Source organism: Mchenga conophoros, linkage group LG16, assembly GCF_057382185.1.
Source record: "Mchenga conophoros isolate Kocher_MC1m ecotype Shallow Benthic linkage group LG16, M_conophoros_male_GT1.1, whole genome shotgun sequence".
NCBI lineage: Eukaryota > Metazoa > Chordata > Actinopteri > Cichliformes > Cichlidae > Mchenga > Mchenga conophoros.
In genome coordinates this window covers 6,689,519-6,713,096 of record NC_140541.1, presented here as the reverse complement: position 1 = coordinate 6,713,096, position 23,578 = coordinate 6,689,519, and the positions used below count along the sequence as shown (strand labels likewise).

At 41.4% G+C, this 23,578-nt stretch overlaps 1 protein-coding gene across 1 annotated transcript in view; it reads left to right on the top strand.

The window, feature by feature from the left end:
• The window catches only part of klf7b (Kruppel like factor 7b), a 70,688-nt gene that overhangs the window by 16,780 nt on the left and 30,330 nt on the right, over positions 1 to 23,578 (top strand). The window lies entirely within an intron of this gene.

Genomic DNA, 23,578 nt, shown 5'->3' with positions numbered 1-23,578 from the left:
ACACACATACACACACAGGCATGTATGAGTCATGCGTACACCCGTCTGGCTTTTCCAGCAAGGCCAATGAGATCAGTGACTACCTCAAAATACAAAAACCTCTGGAGGTAAAAAACAGAGACCCCAGTGAAGAAAAGAAAAAGTGTGATGACAGTAGCAGCTTCCCTGGAGTCATAAATGCACACACACACTCCCAATCTCATACATGTATCCTCCCTGATGGCTTTCTAGTGAAAAACTTTCCTCTACTATTAAACCTGTAGCAATAACGTTTATTGTTAAAGTAGCTGCCATGTAAAAGGGAGAAACATGAAATCAGTGCAGTATGGATAAACTAGGTTCAGGTGTTTTTATTACCATTAAAGGCTCAGCAAAACAGTATTAATGCATATTTTTAATGCCTTAATCTCATCTGTGTTAAAAGGCAAACACCCATATGTAAATGCAAAATTAAAAAAAAATCTTAACAGGTGCTGAATGAACAAAAAAAAAAAACAATCTATCAGAGCTCCAGCACTCCCAGTTACATATAAAATGTATTTAATATACTTTGGCAATAAGAAAGGATGTATTTACATGGACACATCTGTAGCAGGGATGCAAGTACTGCAGCATTAAGAAGGCTCTTCATTCTCCCAGGATGAGGTTTAAAATATCTTTTCAGTATCAGTGCAGAAAAGAAGGCTTCTCGTTCACAGTACCTGAACACAGAGGAGTAACGGGGGAAACTAAAAGCTGAGCGAAGAACCCTAACAAACCCCTGTGGGCACCAGGGCTCCCTGAATCGTTTGGGAAAATAATGTGAGTCACGATCTCAAAGGAACTCACCACCTGTGCCCTCCACACCCATCATTAAAACGCTTAATATGGAGTTGGTGTTTATGACACTTAACATCTGTGCTTTGTTTTATTCGAAAACCATCCCAAAGCAGAAATATTCAAGTTACAGCCAACGAGCAGAAGGCTGATACTGAAAACAACCCGAAAAGAGCTGAAAACAGTCATTCGCTACAACTGGTGCATTTAAAAAACGAAAGTAAAAACAGGAAAATGAAAAGTTTCCTCCGCCTGTCAGTGCAGTAAAAGCAGAATGGAAACACGCTGGATGTCTCGGCGTGGTAGGTGGTGGTTGCGCCGCTGTTGCAGCACTTTGGTGATTTTGGTTAATTTATGCGCTCTGGGATGAGATTCTGATAAAAATCTGTTTGGAGCTTCTTGAAGTCGTAACAGTTTTATAAATGATTCAGTGTGATAAGATGTATTGTTTTTGAAGCTCGTGGTGCCTTTAATCTATCCAGTCTGTTACCCCCCCCCCCGCTCACAGTTTGTGCTGTAATAAAGCAAAAACAACATCACGCTTTATGAAATTGTTTGACATCATGTTGGTGATTACATATTCAGGTTCAGACCAACTCAGCTACTAATCCTGATATCCTAAAGCACTCTCTTTGATATATTTACATTTAGCGCAGACAATGAAATGAAACAAGCGGAAAATAAAGGAAGGGATCAGCTGCTGTTGCGTCTTAATGGATTGACCCTTTCTGTGTATGAGGGTGTGTGTGTGTGTGTGTATGAGGGTGTGTGTGTGGTTTGATGGGATGGAGGAGGGATGATGTGGGGGATGAGGTCATAGTGTAGTGTGAGCATGCGTGACTCTTTGTGTGTGTGAAATAAAGGCGTCTGAAAGTGTGTGTGTGTGTATAAATGATGACTTCATTCGTTATGCATTTATTTATGATCAGTGTTAGGTGTGTGTGTGTGCGTGAGGGTGTGTGTGTGTTTACCACTTTGAAGGCTAAGAAAAAAAAGAACAAAGAGAATTTTCTAGTCTTATCGCAGCGATTTTGGACGCTGAGGTCACAACTTTATCACATTTTTATTTTACTCTGCTCAAATCAGATACGGTTGCTTAGGACACTTCTCACAAAACTTCAAAACACAAGGAAGATACTGCATGATTCCTCGTCAAATAATATGATGCATCACCTATTTCTGTTGTTTGCTGTTAAACAAAGGAAGTCACGATCACACGTCGCTTATGATGCTTATTGTGAATATAACATCTACGTGCCTGAAAGAAAAACTTGAGCTTTTTTCAGTTTTGCTTGAGCTTCTGTGCGTGAATAAAGACGTGAGAAAGCCCAAAACTGCAGTGTTGTGTGTCCAGTGTTGTGTGTGTTTATTGATTTTGATCAGCTGTTCACCGTTTACATTTCTATAAACTCATTTCAAGCTGAGATGAATCTGATAATTTGGGGATTTTGATATTTTCATGTTGTGAGTGATGCAAATCTAATTGGAACAATCTAGATGGTGGAACTAGTTTCTCAATTATTTTACATCCTGAAGGATGTGTTCACTTTGAATGGACCATACATGTTTATATAATCCTTTCATTTTGTTTTTCCACGTTGCAGCGAGCCTTGTCTGTATCATCATATTTGATTGACTTTATGCTCTTTTTTAAGTTGTTGGCAGCAGTGCCACTATTAAAGTTTGCTTTTTCCATCAACAGTTCAGCATGTGAAAGCTAAGTGGGAACTCTGTTTTCCTCTGTTATCGAGCGTGAAGCGGCAGCATGTGTTTGCCAGGTGATGTCTGAGTCAGAGCACAGATGTGAACCCAGATGTGCTTTGCTTTATGAAAAGGACAGAAAGACAGTTTTGGATGAAAGACTTAACATTTTTGCAAACTAGAGGAGCGTTTGGAAGCGTGCTTAGGCTTCCATAACTTCGATTCTCAGAGTTTGGCTCTGGTTTTTCGATCAGAGTGTGCTGAAATCAGGGTAGCGACTTATGTCGAGATGGAGCGCTGCGTTACAAATACGCGCGCTCGGATTTTCCAGTCGGTTCGAGTGTTGACTTAAAGCTTCTCGCTCTCCTCCTCTTTCATCTGTAAACAGTTCAAACAGCATCATCGGCAGGTCAGTGGTGTTGTTGACTCGCTGGCGCTGATAGACATCAGCAATTCCTCTGCGCACTCCCCCTGTTAGCCTTGCTTTTATAAGTGCAAGGAAATGTGTGTCTAAGTAAACAGGGGAGCGGGTCTGTCTTCTCTACTTGTAGCAGTACTTCTAAACAGAACCCTCCTCCCTTTTCCCAGAAGATTAATTATAAAGGTTATAAAAGGGAAAACAATAGTCAGTCAGTCCTTTGAGATGATTGGCTCTTGGTGTCCAGCTCGGCCAGTCGATTTGTGGCCACACAGAACAATTTTCTCTTATCCAGCTTTCCTGCAAATAGATGCTTCCCGGCAGCTGACTTTCAGCTGTGATTCCTGTAGATTTGTTTACAATGCAAACTACTGTTGGACTGCAGCTCCCACTGAGGTGAGAGCACAGCACTAACGCACACGTCAGCAACTGCGGAACAAGCACAAGTTTTACCCAGCCTTGCTTTTATAAGTGCAAGGAAATGTGTGTCTAAGTAAACAGGGGAGCGGGTCTGTCTTCTCTACTTGTAGCAGTACTTCTAAACAGAACCCTCCTCCCTTTTCCCAGAAGATTAATTATAAAGGTTATAAAAGGGCAAACAATAGTCAGTCAGTCCTTTGAGATGATTGGCTCTTGGTGTCCAGCTACATGAAATTGATATGAATACTGCTGATCTGTTTGTAAGATGGTTTATTTGTGTGTGTGTGTGTGTGTGTGTGTGTGTGTGTGTGTGTGTGTGTGTGTGTGTGTGTGTGTCTGAGGAATAAGCAGTCCTGTTAGGATCAAAGACTTTCTGTGAGGAGTGAGTTTAAAACTGTTCTTTTATAAGATGCAGACATGTTCAGTAGTGCAGGCATAAAGTAACAAAGTTATATGTTCTAATTCAGACATTGCAGAGCTGTTGATGTGACCTGGCTGAGTGCATCCAACTAATTTTCTGTGTGTGTGTTTTCTTTTGTTCTGCTCCCTCTCCTCCCATCTCTCGTCACGTCTTTGTTTCACTGATGTTCACCCTGCCGGCTGCTATTCTTTGGCCTTCACATCGCTCTGAGCAATGAAGATTAGCTTGACACATGGGACACGGACACACACACACACACACACACACACACACACACACGATCGAGGGTCTTATAACAAGTTGTTAACCCCCATTTATAAGTGTGGCCTGCAAATCAGCTCAGTGAAAGGGAGTGTAATCCCTGCCGGACGATTTAATGGTAATCTCCATATCCTGAATAGATTACGTACACACACACACATGCACGTTTGCAACGAGATACCTCCTTTTCATCCCGCACTTCTGTACTTTATTTACTCTTCCCCTTGCTCGTCTCTGTCTGTGTTTCGGGTTATTAAGAGTTTGGGATGTTTCTTTCTTCTTCCAGGCTGCTTGTCGTTGTGACGGTGTTCATAGAGTTTCAAACGGCACTGATGTCTTTTTATAGCACTTTTATAACCAACAGTACAGAAATGACAAGAAGCGTGTAAAGTCTTTGCTGTCAGCAGTCATGCGGAGGGCATCGATGACTTTTATGCATTTGATTGATTCAGCTTTATTTTTAGAATTATTACCATCTGCAAACTGTGACACAGTTTGCACGATCTCTCCAAACTCGGGATGACGCCAAAATTATAGTTTCCACTTTTACACAAGGGGCCATGAGTGCCCAAATCAATGCTCCAGATACACAACTGTGGTACCTTGTGTCATCAACTGTGTGAACTCGTGAGTGTATGCAAACTCTTGTATAAACAGAACAGTGTTTATGCATTAGAAGACTTCCAACATCTCTGTGTATTTAGGCTGAAATCAGGTCAACAAAAGACCCCCCAAGAAAGATGATCAAATGCAGCCTCTCATTGCGTTGGCACACTGGCTGGACTAACAAGGTTTGCTAGAATTACATGTCTGTTGGCAAGCACAGGGTCCTGGAAATAGATAACTTTGTGATGTTTAGAAGTGCTTTTATGAATAATTCCTAATTTATGTCATGTGATGTAATATAAAGGCTGACAAACAGACACACAGTCTCACTTCCATTACTTGAAAATATAATTGTTTAAAGGGCTCCAGAAGCAAAATGTTAATTACAGAGTTCTTGCTGTTAGTTCATTCAGTTCAGTTTCCTCCATCTTTTTCAGTCGGATTTCTGTGCGCTGACCTTCACGCATGCTGTTCTGTCAGCAGTTAGGAGGCTGTTGTTGGCCCTGCTGATACACACATACACATACAGTATACACCCAGCAATCATTAAAGGAATGTATTCCTCAGACTGCAGGCTGTCAGCAATATACCAGGAATACATCAGGGGTAAAAGTCAGCATGTGTGCCTTAGTATATATGTGTATGTAAGGACACGCAAATACACGTGCGCGCCCACACACACCCACAGCACCACAATGCTGACATCATATATAAACACCATCATCATGAAGAACATCATTTAACAGCTTGTGGTGTCTGAGAGTGATGTGTGGGTGATAAAATCAGGCTTGTTGTTCAGAGTAGCAGCCATTTGAACTAAATGAGCATCAGCAACAATAACCTCATTTAACTGAGTGAGAAATGGGTGATGAGCGACAGCTCACCAAATAACTGCAGGGTGAGCTAATGAGCTCTCTGCCAGTGTGGCGTTTTTAAAAAGAAAGTTGGAGCTGCAGCTGGAAAAGAATGGATTTATAATTTTCTGTTTTATTTATGCATTAGTTTATAGCTCACTCACTCCAGGGTGGGGATACAGTCGCGTCGCTGGTTTGTGTGAGCGCAGGGCCACGTCTGCAAGTTCATGTTAATAAACTGAAGAATTAGCAGGAGAAAAATAATAATCAGGAACTGAAACTTACTGTCTTGGAGTGGATGAATCTTTCTGTGAGTGCTTTTGATTGCTTATCCAAATATAGGTGAGGGGTCTTTTTTATAATATTAGCTGCCTGTCTTTGCAATCACTTTCACTTAATTTTGTGTCTTTTTAAAGTGTCAGAAGGTTCAATAAACACACCAGTTTTAATTTTTCTGGCAGTTATTTCATGGTTCATCAGTGTCTTCATTAAAGATACACAGATTAAAGTCGTCACTCTATGGTAACAGCACTTGAAGATACTCAGTTGTGGCTCATTTCCTTCTTTTTGAAGCTGTTCCTGCTGCTTGTGTAAAGTCACTTGTCCTTGGGAAAACAAGTGCTACAACCTCTCACCTCTCCAAATCCCCCAGCTTAGGGAACACTGTGGTATGGTCACGGATAGGTTTGCAGTCTTAGGCTTTGTTACATGTAACACTGGCCCTGCCCTTTGACAGCATCTGCAGGACTCAGGTGGCTCAGCCCGACGCTTTCGCTCCTTTTTCGTGACACCGACACGGCATAAAAAATGTCCGTGAACTCGGTCACGCAATGCAGATCGCCCTCCAGGACCCTCCTCAGTGGGACGGGAAAGTAAAGGGCACGCTCAGCACAGCTTGACTGACCTTAAACAGGCGTGTATTTCACACACACACACACACATACTCAGTTATAGATGGGTTGTCATATTGTCACACACCGTAGAAAATGTGGCAGTAATATCAGCATTTTCCAAAGCAGGGCTCAAAGCAGTGCTACCTGCTGACAGCAGCTGATAATGGACTCAAACTCACCGCAATCTACAAAGCACAAGTATAAAAGTTTCACATATAATTTGCATACTTATCATGATTGGGCCAGCTGCCATTCACATATTGCAGTGTGGTTTTCACACGCCTTAATAAACCTGATGTAGATGGGTGGAGAAGATATAATGTGCGAGTGTGTGTGGGTTGTTTTTTTTTTCCTTTTTTAGAGTCACATGCATGCAGTCTCGTCCCGAGCTAGTTGGCAGGAATTCAGGCTCATCCGTCAGCATTACCGCTCCACTCCGGAGGGTTCATTGGGTTCGTTGCAGCGTAGTTCAGAAAAGCTGGTGGATACACAAACGATCTTTGTGGGCCGCAGCCTCATTTTTTCATTGATTGTGATTCAGATTTTCTTTTATTTGATGGATCTATAGTATATGCTGTAATAATGAGGAGTTCTTTTGAAAAGATATATAATCATATGCATATATATGCAAAGGAGAGATTGTCTCTGATAAAGAGCGTTCATATATCATTCTGTACTGAAGCTTTTATGGAATTTTGAACCTCTTAGACGCCATTTATTAAGCCACATTTTATACACTTTGATGCAGGCATTGTGTACGTGTACGTGATTTATATTTACAGTGCACCAACTGTATGCACTGTATTACATGCAGTGTGACCTTTGAATAAAAGTTCAGTCAGTGGCGCTACAGTCAAAGGAAGGTTGTGCAGTAATTCATATATGTCTTTTCTCAGGTTTTAACACGTCCATGGAAACCATGAGGCGTGGAAATTACACATTCCCGTTCTTCTATGTGCATTTATGGAAAGTCAGTGGTGGTTAAGTGGCATCGAGACTCTGGTACAGAGCAGAGGAGGCCACAATCACAATAATTATGACACTGATTGAGTTGGAGCTGGGGTGGAGGCAGGATGCAAAGCAGGGTGCATGTTTGCAGATGCGCAGTGACTGCGGGCAGGCTAAAGTGACTTAAACAGTGGCGCTTATATAAGATTTGCCAATTAGCTGCATTGAAGGCTCTCAGATGAGTCATCGGTTGATATGGGCCACCTGTTGCCATGCTCAAATTTTAAGGCTGTACTGCACACATCACACATTAAAGCATAATTGTACATAATTCAGTACAGTTGCCCACATAATTGTTCATAATTTCTTCTAAAGCGCTGTGAATTTAAGAAAAAAAGAACTAGAACACATCAAGTCTGACTGCAGGTCATTTTTCCTTTTGGTTGATAAAAACAAAAGGAAAAATGTTCTTCCTGAATAGGCTTATTCAGTCATCATCACCGACATTATGCACGCACAAAATGCACTCGTGTGAAAATTAGTCCAGTATGTTGTTTTACACAGTTTCATAGATGTAATATTCATTTGAAACCAGATGACATCAGTCATTAAAAATGGCATAAATCCTTTTCTTTCTTTAATTATCATCAATTCAGCTTAAAAAAAACAGGCAATGTCACACAAAAAATGTCTCTTTTAATATTTCTCTCACCAGTATTCATCTGTGTAACATCTCCCAACTCGATACCGTTAAATCCTTTCACAAACAGCGGCATAGCACCAATTGATTTGGACCAGGGAAGAGCCAGGGGGCAGATTTCCGACCCGGTCCCAGAGTGTCTCGGCCTTGACAGACAGGGGAGGGGACAAATGAGACAGTGTCAATATTGAAACAGGCTAATGGGCTAATGAATGTGGAGAGTTCTGCCTAATGTTCCCAACAGAGCTTCTAGCAAAACCATTAAAGCACTTTTATATGAGTAGACAGGCACAATGCAGTAACTCGATTTATGGGGTACTTTCATGGTCAATTAGGATTGGAGAGAGAGGAGAAAGGCCTGATAGGGGAGGTTAGTGTGTGAGCGTGTGTGCATGTGTTCTTGTGTGCGATATGAGCTTATTAGCTTTAGACAGGGTTACGCCTGTTTTTGTCAATATTTTCCTGAGCTGCACTACTTGTGCCAGTGCGGTCATGCTGTTCACAAATGTGATCAGCAGATAGACTGAACACCCGCACAATAAATTTTCTGACAATCAAAGGTCATAATCCCTGTCATATAAAAGGTAGTCATGTGACGGGGCAGTTTTAAGGATTAATATCAGTAAAAATAGTCACCGGGGAATACTGCAGACCCCGGTATGTCGGACTGGATAATAAAGCCTGACATTATTTTTATGAAATCTGATCTCCCCGTGGAACCATCTTATCACCTTCTTTATTACTTCTTGCACAGCTGGCTGCAGGTGTGACCAAATGTCCTTTAATCTTCAAATATGTCCGGATGATTCGGCCCTCGGGGGTCGTATATAAAATTTTAAAGATCTGACCTGGAGAGATGAGTTGGCCGATTAAATCTCAACGCCAGTAAAAACAAAAATGTGATTATGGATCTAAAAGAAAATGTGTTCTTTGCTCAAAAGTAATCCAGTGCAAGGAAAATAAGTAACAGATCCTATAAAATGCACTTAACAGAAACCATGACAACTGGTTTATAAATTTTCTTAGGGCCGTTGCTTGCAAAAGAAAACAGCAGTGAGGTCTTTCAGAGGAAGCTGCCTCAGCATAATGAAAAAAAAAAAGAAAACTAAAATTTGGGACACTTCATTTGTGGTGAAAACCTGACCTAAATCTGACTCAACTAAACCTAAACAGCTGCTGTTGGCAGGTGCTAACGTTATGCGGAGCAGCAAAATTAGTTGCCACCAGCTAGCCAGAGAAGTTTGGTAATCATGGACTAGAAATGGTAAATGGCCTGTATTTGTATAGCGCTTTACTAGTCCCTAAGGACCCCAAAGCACTTTACACAACAAATCATCCACACACAGGTGATGGCAGCTACATTGTAGCCACAGCCACCCTGGGGCGCACTGACAGAGGCGAGGCTGCCGGACACTGGCGCCACCGGGCACTCACACCACCACCAATAGGCAACGGGTGACGAGTGAAGTGTCTTGACACAACAACCGAGACTGTCCAAGCCGGGACTCGAACCAGCAACCTTCCGATTACAACGCGAACTCCCAACTCTTGAGCCACGATTGCCTAGAAGCAACAAAGTATAAATTTAGACAAATATGTTGTACTGTAGGACCTTATTCCTCTTAGATTGCCCAAGGCACGGTGAACTGAGATAACGTTCTCAAGTGACTTCAGTCATTTACTACTATTCTCCTAAATTTTTGTATAAAAAGAAACAGAGAGTAGAGGAAGCTTGAAAAAAGAAAGTACTCAAATAGACGGTGGTGGTAGCTCAGTGACATGCTGACTGTGTGTGCCCTCAGGTGCTTACGGGACATTAGGTTAATGTGGTTGACTCACTGGAAGTACGCTTTTTGGAGCAGGGCATTGCGGGGGTTACCTAAAACTGGTGATAGTGAGACAGCTCAACAGTTTGTCACAGCTCGTGTCAAAACAAATCTGCCTGTAGCACAGGAGCTCTACAGTTGAACAGATTTTGAAAGAACACATTACAGCATAGGGCAGTTCTAGACTAAGAATGGGTGTGGTTTAATACTGCGATTGCTTCCATTAGACTAGGAAGCAATAGTAGCTCATGTTAATGCTCTACAGAATTCTGCAGGCAACACCAAGGTGGCTGTGGCGTTTGAGGTGAAGCTGGTACTAATTGGAAGGTTGGTGGTTCAATCATGGCTGCTCCAGTCTACATGCCAAGATGATATTGGGCAAGTTGCTGAAGCCAAAGGTTGGTCCTGACACATTTGTCAGAGTGTGACTCTTAGTTAGAAAGCACTGTCGTTTGGTGTTGTTTATTAGATCAAATGATTCAAGCCTGAATGGACCGTACATACCTGATTGTCAATACCTGGGGTACCAAAGCTCAAAACAAGCGTCAACAAAAGAGTAAGATCTTTGTCAAGTTTTCGTGAGCGCAACCCACATACTCAACTCTGCTGCTCAACTCACAAATGCATTTTCCTTACAGATGTGGCACCATTTAAGGGCTTTGCAACAGAATAAGATTTATTGACAAGTAAATGACCAAACATATATTTCCTTACTTCTTGTGTTAAGTTTAGTTTCTGTGTACACAGTTGGAATCACAGATTTAGCATATGCAAAACCAAAATTACAAGATCTTAAAATTGATGATTGTATATATTTTTTGTTAGTAGTAGTGACAGCTTCCGTCCCTAAATGTAAATGTATCATCAACATCAGCCCTGACAAATTATGGGAATGGCCAATTCATTAAACCTGAGTACATGGGCACACACCTTTCGGTATTCTGAGTCGTGCACATGCTGCTCTCTGTTTCACGCGCACACAAAGAAACTCTCAAACTATGCATCGTCTCTCTGTTGTGTTACTGCAGTTTTACCTCAGAGAGTTGTTGCAGCAGGCAGTCAGCGGAGGATATTTTTAGTTTGCTGAAAAAGAATCAAGTTGTACAGTTTCCCCCCGCCACCCTCTCTCGCCTTCTCACAATACATTCACAGAAAAAACGTTTGAATGAAACGGTTCATTGGTTTTAACAGCAGCTTAATGGGAAGCCCTAATGACTCAATGAACCCTGCAGGGTGAATCACAACATAGACCTCGGCAGGGGGTTATCGCTGTTCATGTGCCCATTTCAATTTAAAAGTTCATCAAATACAAGAGAAAAAACTGTCCGTATTATTAACGTAAATAATATTATATTGCAAGTTGCAGTCACATGCAACTCTGGATGTTAACAAGATGTCCTGTCTTGTAGCAAACACCAATTAATTGTAGAATATGGACAGAAAAACATGGCGCTGTTGTTAGCTTTTCAGAAAGACTGATGAAATACTTTTTCAGGCTAACAGCAAACATGCTAATGATGAAGCTTTACTGCACAGCCAGCATTGAACACATTACCATTGATTTAGGGTCATGTTTATATCCATATGATTAATTATTGTCCAATATTCATTGCCCTTAAGGTCTGTATATCTTCATTTTCTTAATTACCAGTTGCCGGACCTTCCTTCGATTAGCTATCCAGGATCATCCGTCATTTCATGCTAGGCAGTTAGCATACAGTTAGCATGTACAGTAAGCTGCTGCGTGATTACCTTTCAGTTAACTTCAGAGATTTCCTTGTGTGGGCTCATAGGTTTGGGCCCATGATGTTGCCGCAATCTCAGCAGCTGCAAGCTAATTTTTCAAGAATAACTTGTTGAGTTCAGAAAACATTTTAATGCCATGATGAGAAAAGTAGCTAACTCTTTCACTGACAAAGCTAATTTTCTCAATTGCTGTTAATTTGCAATGTAAATTTACACCAATTTACATTGATGTAAATTGGTGTAAGAAGTGGGGTAAAAGTCAGCAGCTTAAATGTAAATGAATACATTTGTGATGTCCAAACCATATAGTATTTAATCTAACCTTAAACATTATGTTCTTTATATTCACATAATTTTTTGTTCTCCACTAGGAGCTGCGTGAAGCTTCTATCAAAGCACTTTGCATAAGTGACTCTTTAGCTATCACATTTACTCTTTTTAAAGTTCTGGAGTCAATGGCTTTCCTAAAGTCAAGTGTTGCACAATCACTTTCAGGGTGTGGCTCTCAAACTGTAGTGTTAATCAAAGAGAACGACGGCCCTCGGAGAGAAAAACCACTCAGTGCTTCAAGTATCTCAGTTACTGTTTGGCTAATAAAAAGGGTATTTACATGAGAAAAAACATGGGTAAGCTTTATTCAGTGCTTTATTCTCAAATTAAATAGGAGCGGGCTTTAATGATCCCTGTGGGGGAAATCGAGTCACTGTAGCAGAATACTGGAATGAGATGCAGCAAAGACAATAGAATATAAATAAGAATGTCGTTAATGGGGGATTCAGGCATAAATATCTTTCAGTACACGTGCATAACAGAAAAGAGAAAATACTTGTTTAGGGGTTGTTTGAGTTTTTTGTTTTTAAACTTCAGATGCAAAAACACTGAAAGAAACGCGTGGGTTCTTTCAGCTGAACCCACGCCACTTAAAGGCTACACGGCTGTCTCAGTGTGCGTTTGTCTGTGTGTCTATGCATGCATGTGTGCGAATGTAACGTGTGGACAGCTACCCCATAATTTTTCCAGCCTGGACAAATGCCTCATGGTGGAGGACAGGCCGCCCGACATGAGTAATGACCTGCAGACACAGAGAGAGAGAGAGAGAGAGCAGCTTCATTAACAGAAAGCACAACAGACAGAGGAACAGATGATTCTGCCACAGATTTCAATCCCTCCATCTTAGCCAATTACTGAAATAGCTAGAACACACACACGCACACACACACACACACTGTCATATACAGACTGAGGGAGACAAAGGGAGACAAAGGCCATAAGCCTGGTTAAGCATTATTAAATTATTCCTCAAATTAAAAGGCTGTACCTGCCCTGTCCTTTTAGAGCTCCCTCTCTCCCTTTTTCCTCTCTCTTTCTGTGTGTGTGTGTGTGAGATTAAGCTGTTAATTAATTTTATGTCCTTGTATTTAATTACCACGGGCAGTGAAAATGGCGCGTGTGTGAGTGTGTGTGTATTTATTTGAAAGACAACGAGCTGATGAGTGTGTTCTGGTGAGCGTCTGTTATGACAGTTTGGAGTGCAAAAATCCCACACATGCATACATACACATACACACACACACACACACTATATTCTGAGGGCTTTTTTTTAACTGTTTAACTTGTGTGTCCACGGCATCATTTTAAGTTACGTCACAACTCAGGTGATGCTGGTTACTGTTGTGAGCTAAACTGAAGGATAATGTGTTTTTTTTCCTCTCTTGTAAATAAGTGGAGCAATTGTGTAGCAGTGATATCGATGTTGGGGTATATTTGTTACTCTTAGTGTCTTAATGTCGAGCAGTGTGCAGATCTAGACTTAATAACTCAGAGATAACAGCGAGCAGACCACAGCCTAAAGTTACAGTCTTTAAATTGGAGTTGATTGGATATACGATCTGTTTTGGGGTTGTTGGTTTTTTTTGACACCTTCACTGCAGTAAAGCCCATAAATCTCTATAATTTTTATTTAAGTTCTATACAAAAATCCATAAGAGGCTTTTGGCTGTTTTGTTTTTTATTTATTTGTGACTCTGCAGCCAGAGTGCATATGGAAAAACTAAAAAAAAAAGCAATCATACTTAATAATTATCAGTTAAAGTTGAAGGCAGGATTTGCTTTAATGCTTGTAAGTTAAAAAAAAAAAAGAAGTAGAAGAAGAATAATGAGATTCTTCAAATGCTAAGAAATAGGCAGAGGGAGACATAAAGCGGGGGCGAGAACGAGAAACCGGAGAGGCTGAGACGACTAAAGAGAAGTGGAAGACAAGTGGAGCAGGTGACCTTTGCTTTGTGAATGAGAAAGGAAGGAGTGAAATGTGCACGATGAAGAGAGAGCGAGGGAGAGAGAAAGATGGAGTTTATAGAGGTGAGAAGGAGGAGAGGGAGGAGAGGGGGGAGGGACGGGCTGCTCAAAGGCATGAAAAGATGGAGAGAATAGAGGGAAGATGGAATTAGAGGGAGAGAGAGCAGTTACACAGCAGGAGAGTCTGAGTGCTCTCCTCCATCAGAGACCGTTGATTAAAATTTCATTGGCTGAGGCTGGAGGTCAGAGGTGATGCGGTGTGTGTGTGCGTGTGTGCATCTGTGTGTGAGCGCTAAAAGCTTCGAGCCTCCCGCCTTCATGCACTCGCTCACTCCAGCGCTCTCTCTCGCTCTCATTGGCTAATTACATTTCTTTGTCTCGTTCTTTGGAGCTCACTGCTTTTTAATTTCCTCTCAGCTGTTCGAGTCATCTCTTTCGATCTGTCTTATGTTAGATTAAACATGGCCGTTTGCATTACTTGTTTTTGCCACTAGTGACAATATATCTGCACAAACAACAACAGTTTGAAAGCTATAATTTAAACTCTGGCAATATAGAAATGATTTTTTTAAAGCATATTTGAAATTCTGCTCTAGTGGGGCTGTTGCAAATTTACAACTAAAAGATTAAAACCAAAAAAGACAATATACATTCATAGCAATCCCTGACTGACTGAGCCGTGTTTTTCTACCTTAACCTTCGCCCAGACTTTGATCCGAGCGATTTTCACTCATGTCGCCTTGTTCTTCCGTCGGGTCTCGTCTCTATTAACCTCTTTTGTTGAAGCCTCCTCCTGCTTTTCAAATCAGACCCCACAGGACTCTCTGTTTATCGTGCTGCGTTTTCAATCAAGGCGGAGTGAGAGGATAGCTGAATTCACTAACACCACACACAGGTGTTCGCACAAACACAGTCGGCTCTGTCACTGTAGCAGTATTCAGTGGTGTCTTTTTTTTTCTTTGCTCATCAGTGTGTGTGTGTGTGTGTGTGTGTGTGTGTGTGTGTGTGTGTGTGTGTGTGTGTGTGTGTGTGTGTGTGCGCGTGTGTGTGTGTGTGTGTGTGTGTGTGCGCGTGCTTGGTAGGATGAACCTGAACCCTCTTTTGGACTTACTGCCAGTAATCAGTGGTGTTTGTGGATTTAATGGTGTCTTAAGATGTGAGAGCTGTGTGGGAGGAGCCTCGATCCTTTTTATTCACAGTTCCTAGGCAACTATGCTGCATTAGTATTACAAATTGTGAGATTGGTTATTAATTGATCTATGTGTTATGATTCTAATAAATATATGCAATAAATAAATAAGTTATATACAAAAAGATTCAAGTTGTGCTACCAGAATGAAAGTCTATCCTTCAGCTTTCCCTTTACCAGTAAAGGTAAAGGCTTTCTGCTGCTTTAGTTAAGTAAAAGTGTATGAAATCCCACCCACTGGTATTAAAATAAAGAAATGACTTCAGGTTTTTGTAAGACTTCTTAAAAGTCAGATGGCTTTTGTGTTCTAATATTTTACCTCTGCGGCGCACATGAGATATGTCAGAACGGCGACCTGGTCAATGAGGCTTCACTGCTATTGGAAACAGTTGCAGTGTTGTTATTGGAAGCAGAGGCGTGTGGGAATGGTCACCATCCAGCAGTTTTGGCTCATTACTGCAGCTGGCCAGTGCAGTGCAGGCATGAGGAAACTGGTGTCTCCAAAATGGCAGCTGTCTGTGTGCGTGCTGAGGTGCAGACTGCATTATTTATGCTGCTGTGTTACACTTCGTAGCGCAGTGGTTTGCAATGGTTTTGACCACCTCTGCTCATATAGATTTAGTCTGGGTTTTTTTTTTTTTAGGAAATTATAAAATTATAAAATCAAACAGTACAAAGTGGCATGCCAGCAGATGTTGTGCTATCCTGACCTCAGCTACATCTGTGACACTGACTGTGAGCCAGGCCTTATCTCCCAGCATCAGTGTTGGACCTCGCTAATGCTCTTGTAACTGAATGGGATCAAATTTGCAGAGCCAGGCTCAGAAATCATGTGGCAGGAGTGAACCTAGAAGAGTTTTGGCTGTTACAGTAGCACGTGAATATGCATGGCATTGTAATTACATCTATGGCCACTTATGTGGGATGTTCAGGTGTCCACGTATTTGATTTATTTATTTATTTGGAGACTTTTATTAGCTGCATGATTAGCATAGAAATAACCAAAACCAGTCACGGCAGATGGCTGACCTCTGGGCCTGATTCTGCCTGAGGTTTCATCCTGTTAAAGGGGAGTTTTTCATTCCCATTGTCACCAAGAGCTTGCTTGCCATGCTTGTTGGGAGTTTCGCCGTAGGCTCTTTACAACCTAAAGGACCTTGAGCTGACTGTTGTTGTGATTTGGCGCTACATAAATAAAATAAAATAGCTGTTTTAGGTGTTCAGATGCACATCGTAACTGTAGCGTGAGGAAAATAGCTTGAAAAGTCAAGCTGTTCCATCCCTCGCCGTTCTCCCCCTCACCTGGGTAGTAATGCTCCTCGTTCAACAATCTTAGACTCCTTGTCGAAGTTTCACATTTTTAAGATTAAAGATTTACTAAATTGCCACACTAAATTAAAAGAAATGATTCTGGAAGGTTGTTGGATGATCTTTTTTGGCCACATCACCACCATCGCCTAGTTATAAACCGTAACTCCGTGCAGACACAGCTGAACGAGCGTCACATCGCACAAGCTCGGCTTCAGTCTTCAACGAAACATCAAGCACGCATCTACTCTGCCGACACTGAAGCTTTGATATTGCGCACAAGCACTCTCAAGCACGAGGCGTCTCATATTCACACACATCAGTTAAAAGTCATTATGCTCCTCTCACTCTCACAAACATGCACATCCTCTGTGTACACAGTCACATCAGCAAATTAACTGAATAAAGAGCCTCTTTTTGCCTTTTCTTTTGAGTGGCTAATTAGCCATCAGAGCCCGCTGCGTGGAGAGACCGAGATCCATCAAGAGGTAACGCTTCAAAGAGCAGTTTATGGGAGCCAAAGCACTTTAATTAGGACCTCTTTGTATGAGAAAGTAAAGAGAAAAACATAAATTGAAGCCAAAAGCTGTATAATGTGGAGGGGAATAAACATATTGGAATACACGCGCAGATAAAGAGAGACAGGAACCAACTGAAAGGATCAGACCGGAGAAAGTGTTTTACAGCAACATGAGAGGAAACTGATTCCACAATCCGGAGCGGCAGTAACAGTCTGTGGGGAGGTTTGCACAAGGGTAGCTGTCGCACCACTATATTTATGGTGACTAATGTGAGGAAGCACAGAAAACACTGGGCTATACTGAGACTGAGGCGAGAACAATCATGCAAACCCTGGGTTCTTTTGAACCAGAAGCATTAAAAAAAGAAAACACAGCAAACTTTAAAATGATCACATCACCCAGGTGGTTGCTTTGCATTCACGTACCTGAAGCAGACATTTGGAGTGGATATATTGGCTATACTCAACATGTTTTATATCATTGTGTTTAACTGGGAATTTGTGTGTAAGGATGTAAGAGCTACAAGCAAATACAAGATCCACGTTTCACTGGTGAATCCATCAGGTATGGACACGGTGCAGGAGCTGGAATGTGGACAACTAATATGGCTACTCAGCTTATCACAAGCAGTAATGCCTCTCTTTGACAAAAAGGCTGTTTTTTGTTGTTGTTTTTTAAATTTTTTTACCTAACCTCCACATTCGCGTCATGTGATTCGCAGCATGTTGATCCCCTGCTGACTGAGCTGCTGCTCTGCATTCTGTCTGTCATTAGACAGATGTCTTTACCCTCACAATGGGACCAAAAAAGAAATAAAAAAATACAAGGGTTTTTTAAGAGTTCGGTTGTTATTGCTGTAAGTCTGAGCTTTAAGGAGACTGCTGTCAAACCCTTTGTGTTTTTAGTGCCCCTGCTTTGCCTTAAGAGCTTTTAACTGAGATTCCTTGTATAGCGTGTGTGTGTGTGTGTGTCGCCTGCTGACATCCGTGATAATAATGGTCACATCATGCCCTCTTTGCTCTCTACTGCTCCATCAAAAAATTTGTTTGGAAAATAAACCGGGCAGATTTGAGAATTTGCAAAACGATGCTTCACTTGACTCGACTAATAGATGATAGAGTGTGTAAAAGATTGTGTGGTCGTGTCACCCACCAACTAGTTAATGACTGGTTGGTACATGTTGTGTATCTTAATCAGTTTCAGTGCTTTATGAAATCTAAAGCCTCGCAGGGCAAAGAGCCTTTCGTATTTGTCGTGGCGTTCAGTCAGCCATTGACCACATGCGAGGCAGATCGTTGTTGGAAGTATCACTTTACAGAATAACATAAATGGCTGCATCTCGCCATTGTCCTAATGGAAATGTTGGTAATAGTCAGATAACCGTGCGCATGTAAACACAGACGGAGCATCTCCTGCTGAATCCACTTTAGTCTGTTTGTTGAGCTGCGTCCTCGATGATCCTTTGTCTGTCAAAAGCTCTTAGCGCTTCCATCCAAAGCCCTCTGCTTTCTGCATTCATTATTAATGGACCTCAGCAGGCTGAGGACACACACAGAGGCAGGACCTGCATATTAGTGCTAGCTTTTTTAGAAGAGATGTTCAATCAGGCACTCAGATACAAAGGGAAAATAGAGGATTCAAGGGGGACAAAGATTGAATTTTTATTTTTTTCCTGATTGTTTTTGTTTCATTCGATCACATGGAGCACATCCACTTGCTGATCTCACTCCAATGCACTGCAGTTGATTTTACAGATAAATAAATTGTAGAATCTCGGAATGGCTTTCAAATAAATTGGTCCGTGCTCACGGCAGCGGCGCCCCCCATATTTGCCCCTAACCTCGTTTGACTTGACTACTTTGAATCTTTCTTCATTTACTTCAATGAAGGAACACTAAAAAAAGCAAAATGAACAGCAGAGCTGCTGCTTCTGGAAGTATTTCTTCCAAATTCACAGAAATACCTGACGATCCTGAATCATTCAACAATGTTTGTAAATTATTGAGGCTCCTTTGCTAATGATAAGAAGCCAACCTGTAGCTCTGCTGTCACATTAGCACATTTACAGTGACGTTTATTACCTGTCGTACTTGTTTGCAAAGCCCTTGCTGCTTGCAGCTGTACTTAAGTAAAGCAATTTGACGTGTATCGTGCATCTTAATGGAATAACTGCTCGCAAGTCAAAATACCTTTGTTTCTCATTCATCTGCTCATTTTTTCTGGATGTTAGCTGCTGATCCGAAACTCCATCCTACAGTGAGTTTTTTTGGTTTTGTCCTGCAAAGGTTTGCTTGTTTTTAACCTTTTTTCTCAGTAAACGAGATTTTCTTCTGCTCCGTGTTGCATTGTTTGCACTGATGATTCAACAAGGAGAGTTTCGTTGTAAAATCCACGCTGTGCTTGTGTGTGTCTGTGTGTGTCTATGTGTGTGTGTGTGTTTGTATGTGTTATTCGATGTGACCTTTCTCCATATGGTGTGGGACTAAGCAGGGAAACAGGAGGTGAGCCCTGCACATGCTATCAGTCTGAGCTGTTAGCCAGCATCCACAGTCATACACACACACACACACACACACACACACACACACACACACACACTAATATGCTGCAGGCCCAACATGTCATTGTTACCTGATATTCATGGTGTGTAGGAGAGACAGATGAAGGAGAAGGTCATGTGTGTGATGTCAGAGGCGGCGCGTTCAATGCTGGCCGTGGGTTTGATTGCCGCTCGCTCTTCTTGCACAGCCTCGGGCTCCCTCTACCCTCTGTCCTCCCCACCCACCTCCCACTATCGTCAGCATCGGTCCAGCCCCCACCAGGAGACAAGCAGACCTTTCTATTTTTGATTTCTAGTCCAAGATAAAACAATAGTACAGCATGCTCTCAGAAATCACTGACAGAGGCTGTATTTACAGTATCAAAGCAAGCTAATATTAATGGCTCGGCGGCTGTGTTCCAGGATGATGAATTATGTATGTAACACATACAGTACAGCAGCCAAACTTTATTCTGCTGAGACCCGGAGAGGATAACAGTGTTTTAGTGAAAATCTTGCAAAACTTTTCTTTTTATCTCTAGTAATACTTTGCATGTACTCTGCAAGCTTTAAGAGCCTAATCCCTCAGGATGAAGGCATAATCTCCAATAATATTAACAAACACACAAACAAAGAAGCCCATAAATTCAGAGCTCCTCATTTAGATGACCTTTACAACTCGATATCGTCTTAAGCCCGTTGAGTTATAAAATGTTATTAAAATCAACTCAGACAGACTTGTTTTTAATAAAGAAGCAAAAGCACAGAAAAAAAGGTTAAAAAGTAGGACCTGTCATGAAAATATGAAAATATTCTCTCTCCATTCAGTTTTTATCACATGCTGCGTTGTCACATTTGTCAAATCCATGTGGAGATGGAGGGAAAAGGTTTTTTTAAGCATTTCTAAACTCATTTCATACTGTTGAAAGTAAGTCATTGTTTCTTCCAGTTGCTCATGCCAGGATTAGGATTAAACCAGGATTGCACCAAGTTCTCCAGCACCTGCCAGATTCTGTTGTAAAACTTAAAATCTCAGCAACTAAATTCAATCAGAATCCAATCAGAACAACAAAAAACAAGAATGGTAAATTAAGTTTAAATTACCACATTTATTGGTTTGGTCTTTATTTAGAAATTGAAAAATTAAATCCTTTCTCAAAGATCCAAAGCCATCTCAAATAACCTCTTCCATTAAGTTTCAAATCATTGAAGGTGACTAATGTGTCATTTCATTATTTTTTTCTTGTAGCGCTTCCTATCGTTGTAATCATTATTCCAATATCCAAGCATGAGGCTCTTTTATCTCACCATAAAACAGTTGGCAGCCTGAGTTTCGATTTGCTTCCTGATCCATTAGCGGTACCTAATCTTTAAACGGAGATATAACAGACCCTTTAGCGTGCCCTGCTCTGTTGTGTTGCACACAGCAATGAATGAGTTGAACACAAACGCTAACAAAACAAAGCAACTGTCTGGACAAAAGGCTAACAAGAAGGTTTTTTCCTTGCAGCACTGGTAGCTTTACAAAAGTCATTGTTGCAGGATGTCGGTACAAACATGCTTATCATTTTCAAGTTTCTTTATGGAAGCCCCCCCCCCCCCCCCCAACCCCACCCCCTAAGAAATATCTTTGATTTTTATTCAGATGCAAATGTGCATCCTTAAGGGGGGAAAGGGCATTCTTTTAAACAGAAGGAAAAAAAGGGAAAGGAAAGACGGAGAGGAAGTTCAGCTTATCACCACTCAACAGATGTTGTGACTAAATGTGTTGGTTTGTCTCATCACTCAGGCTGAGCGAAGTAAAGCTCCAGAGCCGGCCCGTCTGAATGGACGGAGTCAACCAGCTGCAGCTAAAACACACACACACACACACACACATTTATCTAGTAGCTGTAATTTGCTTCAATGACAGAGGTGGAAGGAGCCAGAGGATCAGGATGAGAACTTTGAGGCTGCCAAAGGCCGTTGGCCAAACGCAGGAAATTCATTTTCCAAGAGGAGACATTAAATGCATCATGCAGCAGGACAGACAGTGCCACAGCCAGGTAGCTTTCAGAAAGTGCTGAGTGGACAGAGTGGGGGACTTTTGACATAAAGAAAAAAGATCAAAACATTTTGTTTAGTTCCTGTGAGACCGAACAGCAACACAGACATTGAAAACATATTTCTGTCTACTACATGGTTTGAAGCCAGGTTTTCCAACTGTATTTTCTATGAAACACATTGTGATGAGATACAAAAGTAGCTGCATTTATCATATCACAGTCTGGTCTTCTACATATACCAGCGTCCGGGCATCCAGTGTTTACTGTTTCCGAGATAAGCGTCCCATTTTGTGGATGGTGTTCGTAAACTTTTCACCGTTATGAGGAAAATCATTCCAATAGAAGTTAAAGAATAGAGACAAAGATGGAAAGACTAAAAGAAAAGCAAACTCATGACATGCAAATGCAAACCCCTCATGTCAAAGGTCTTTATAGAGAATAAAAGTCCTCAGTGCCTCCAAAATTATGCACATTAATTTAATTTAGTTAATTTACTGCTTGTTACCGCAGTATGATTGAGTCTGAGCTGAAGGGAAGCTACAATTTAGTCCAAATTAGCTTCTGTTGTTTAAAGTTGCGCATTGAAAGATGTGTCACCAATATGAAAAAGTAAAATACAGAGAGCAAAAACATTTGCTCATGAAAACAGGATCAGATTTGACTTTGAGCAGTCACGAAATCCATCCTTAAGTATTTTCAGGATCACATTTCCAAACCAAAAGTGCCTTATTATTGTAAACATGAAAGAATATGATAAGACATCATAAAAATGTAGCTGCTGCTTTGAACTCCTGTGGTCTAACATCTGGTTTGTATCCGTTTCTGTATTCAGTAACATGTACTTCTCAGTGTTTCTCCTTTTACCCTCTTTTTACTCTTTAATGAAGGCTGTTTTTTTTAGCTAACCCCCATATTAGCAGGTGTGTGAGCTTTACTTGTATCTCTTTAGATCATGCACCTCTATAGGTGGTACACATGTCTTTTTTTTCATGCCTGAACATGCAGGCGGGATTTCGGCAGTAAGCTGTGTTGTGGGTCGGAACGTTCAAAGCAACAACAAGATCAATCGAACAGCTTCTCTGAGACCTGAAAAGTGCAGTAGGTAGATTTTTAGCAGAGACAAAACAAGAATCACAGAAAGCATAAAAGTTTTCAAAGGAGAAGTGCAGCCTCGCAGTAGTAAAAGTAGGTTAGTGACTGGAAGGTTTTTGGCTCAGATCCCTTGAGATAATGTGGCAGGTGCCCTTGACCGAGGCACTGAAGGCTGGCAGACCAACAACTGTGGTGATGCTGCCAACAGCAAGTGAACAGTGGTTTTAAAAAAAGTGCAGATGTCTCTGTTGTTGCTTGATAAATAAAGAATTTTAGGATCACTCGCTTATTTTTCCTTATTTTTTCCCCTCCTTGTCTCCATTACTTCCTCTGTGTCATTCTTGGACTTGTCCTCTTGTCATCTGACTTCCCTTCTTTTCCCTGTCTTGCGATATAACGTCCATGGTTGGTTGATTTGGGTGAGCGGGGGTGGGAACAGGAAAGGCTTCCACAGTTCAGGGCTCCAGAGAGCTTGGCCGGGCAGCAGCAATCAATCACAGGCTAAATCCCTCCTCTCTCAGGACGGCCGTGTGCCAGGTAACATGGTCAACAGCTGCAGAGAAATATTAAGCCTACAGCAGGTACCTGAACTTAAACAGACTGGTAAACAAGGTCTCTGAAATGTCTGCAGTTTGGAGAAACGTACTGAGTATAGCAATGTACAAAAAAACAAACAAAAAAAATCACACCAGGCAGTGCGTTGGCTGTTTGTTCAAATATTTGATGCCAAACTTTTTCATGCATGAAAACAATAACTGTCCTTACTTTATGTCAGCAGTAAAAGTACCAGGATAGGCAAAAATCTCAAGGTGGTCAGTTGTGGACACGAGAAAATTTACTTTTTTAAACTCTTAATCACACAAGTGTCATAGAGGTCAGCAGGACTTATTTATGATTTTTCATCTTTAGGAAAGCATTTGAATTTCTTGCCCAGAGTGATTGAGGAGTCACAGTCATGTGAAGCGCACCTCGGAGGGGC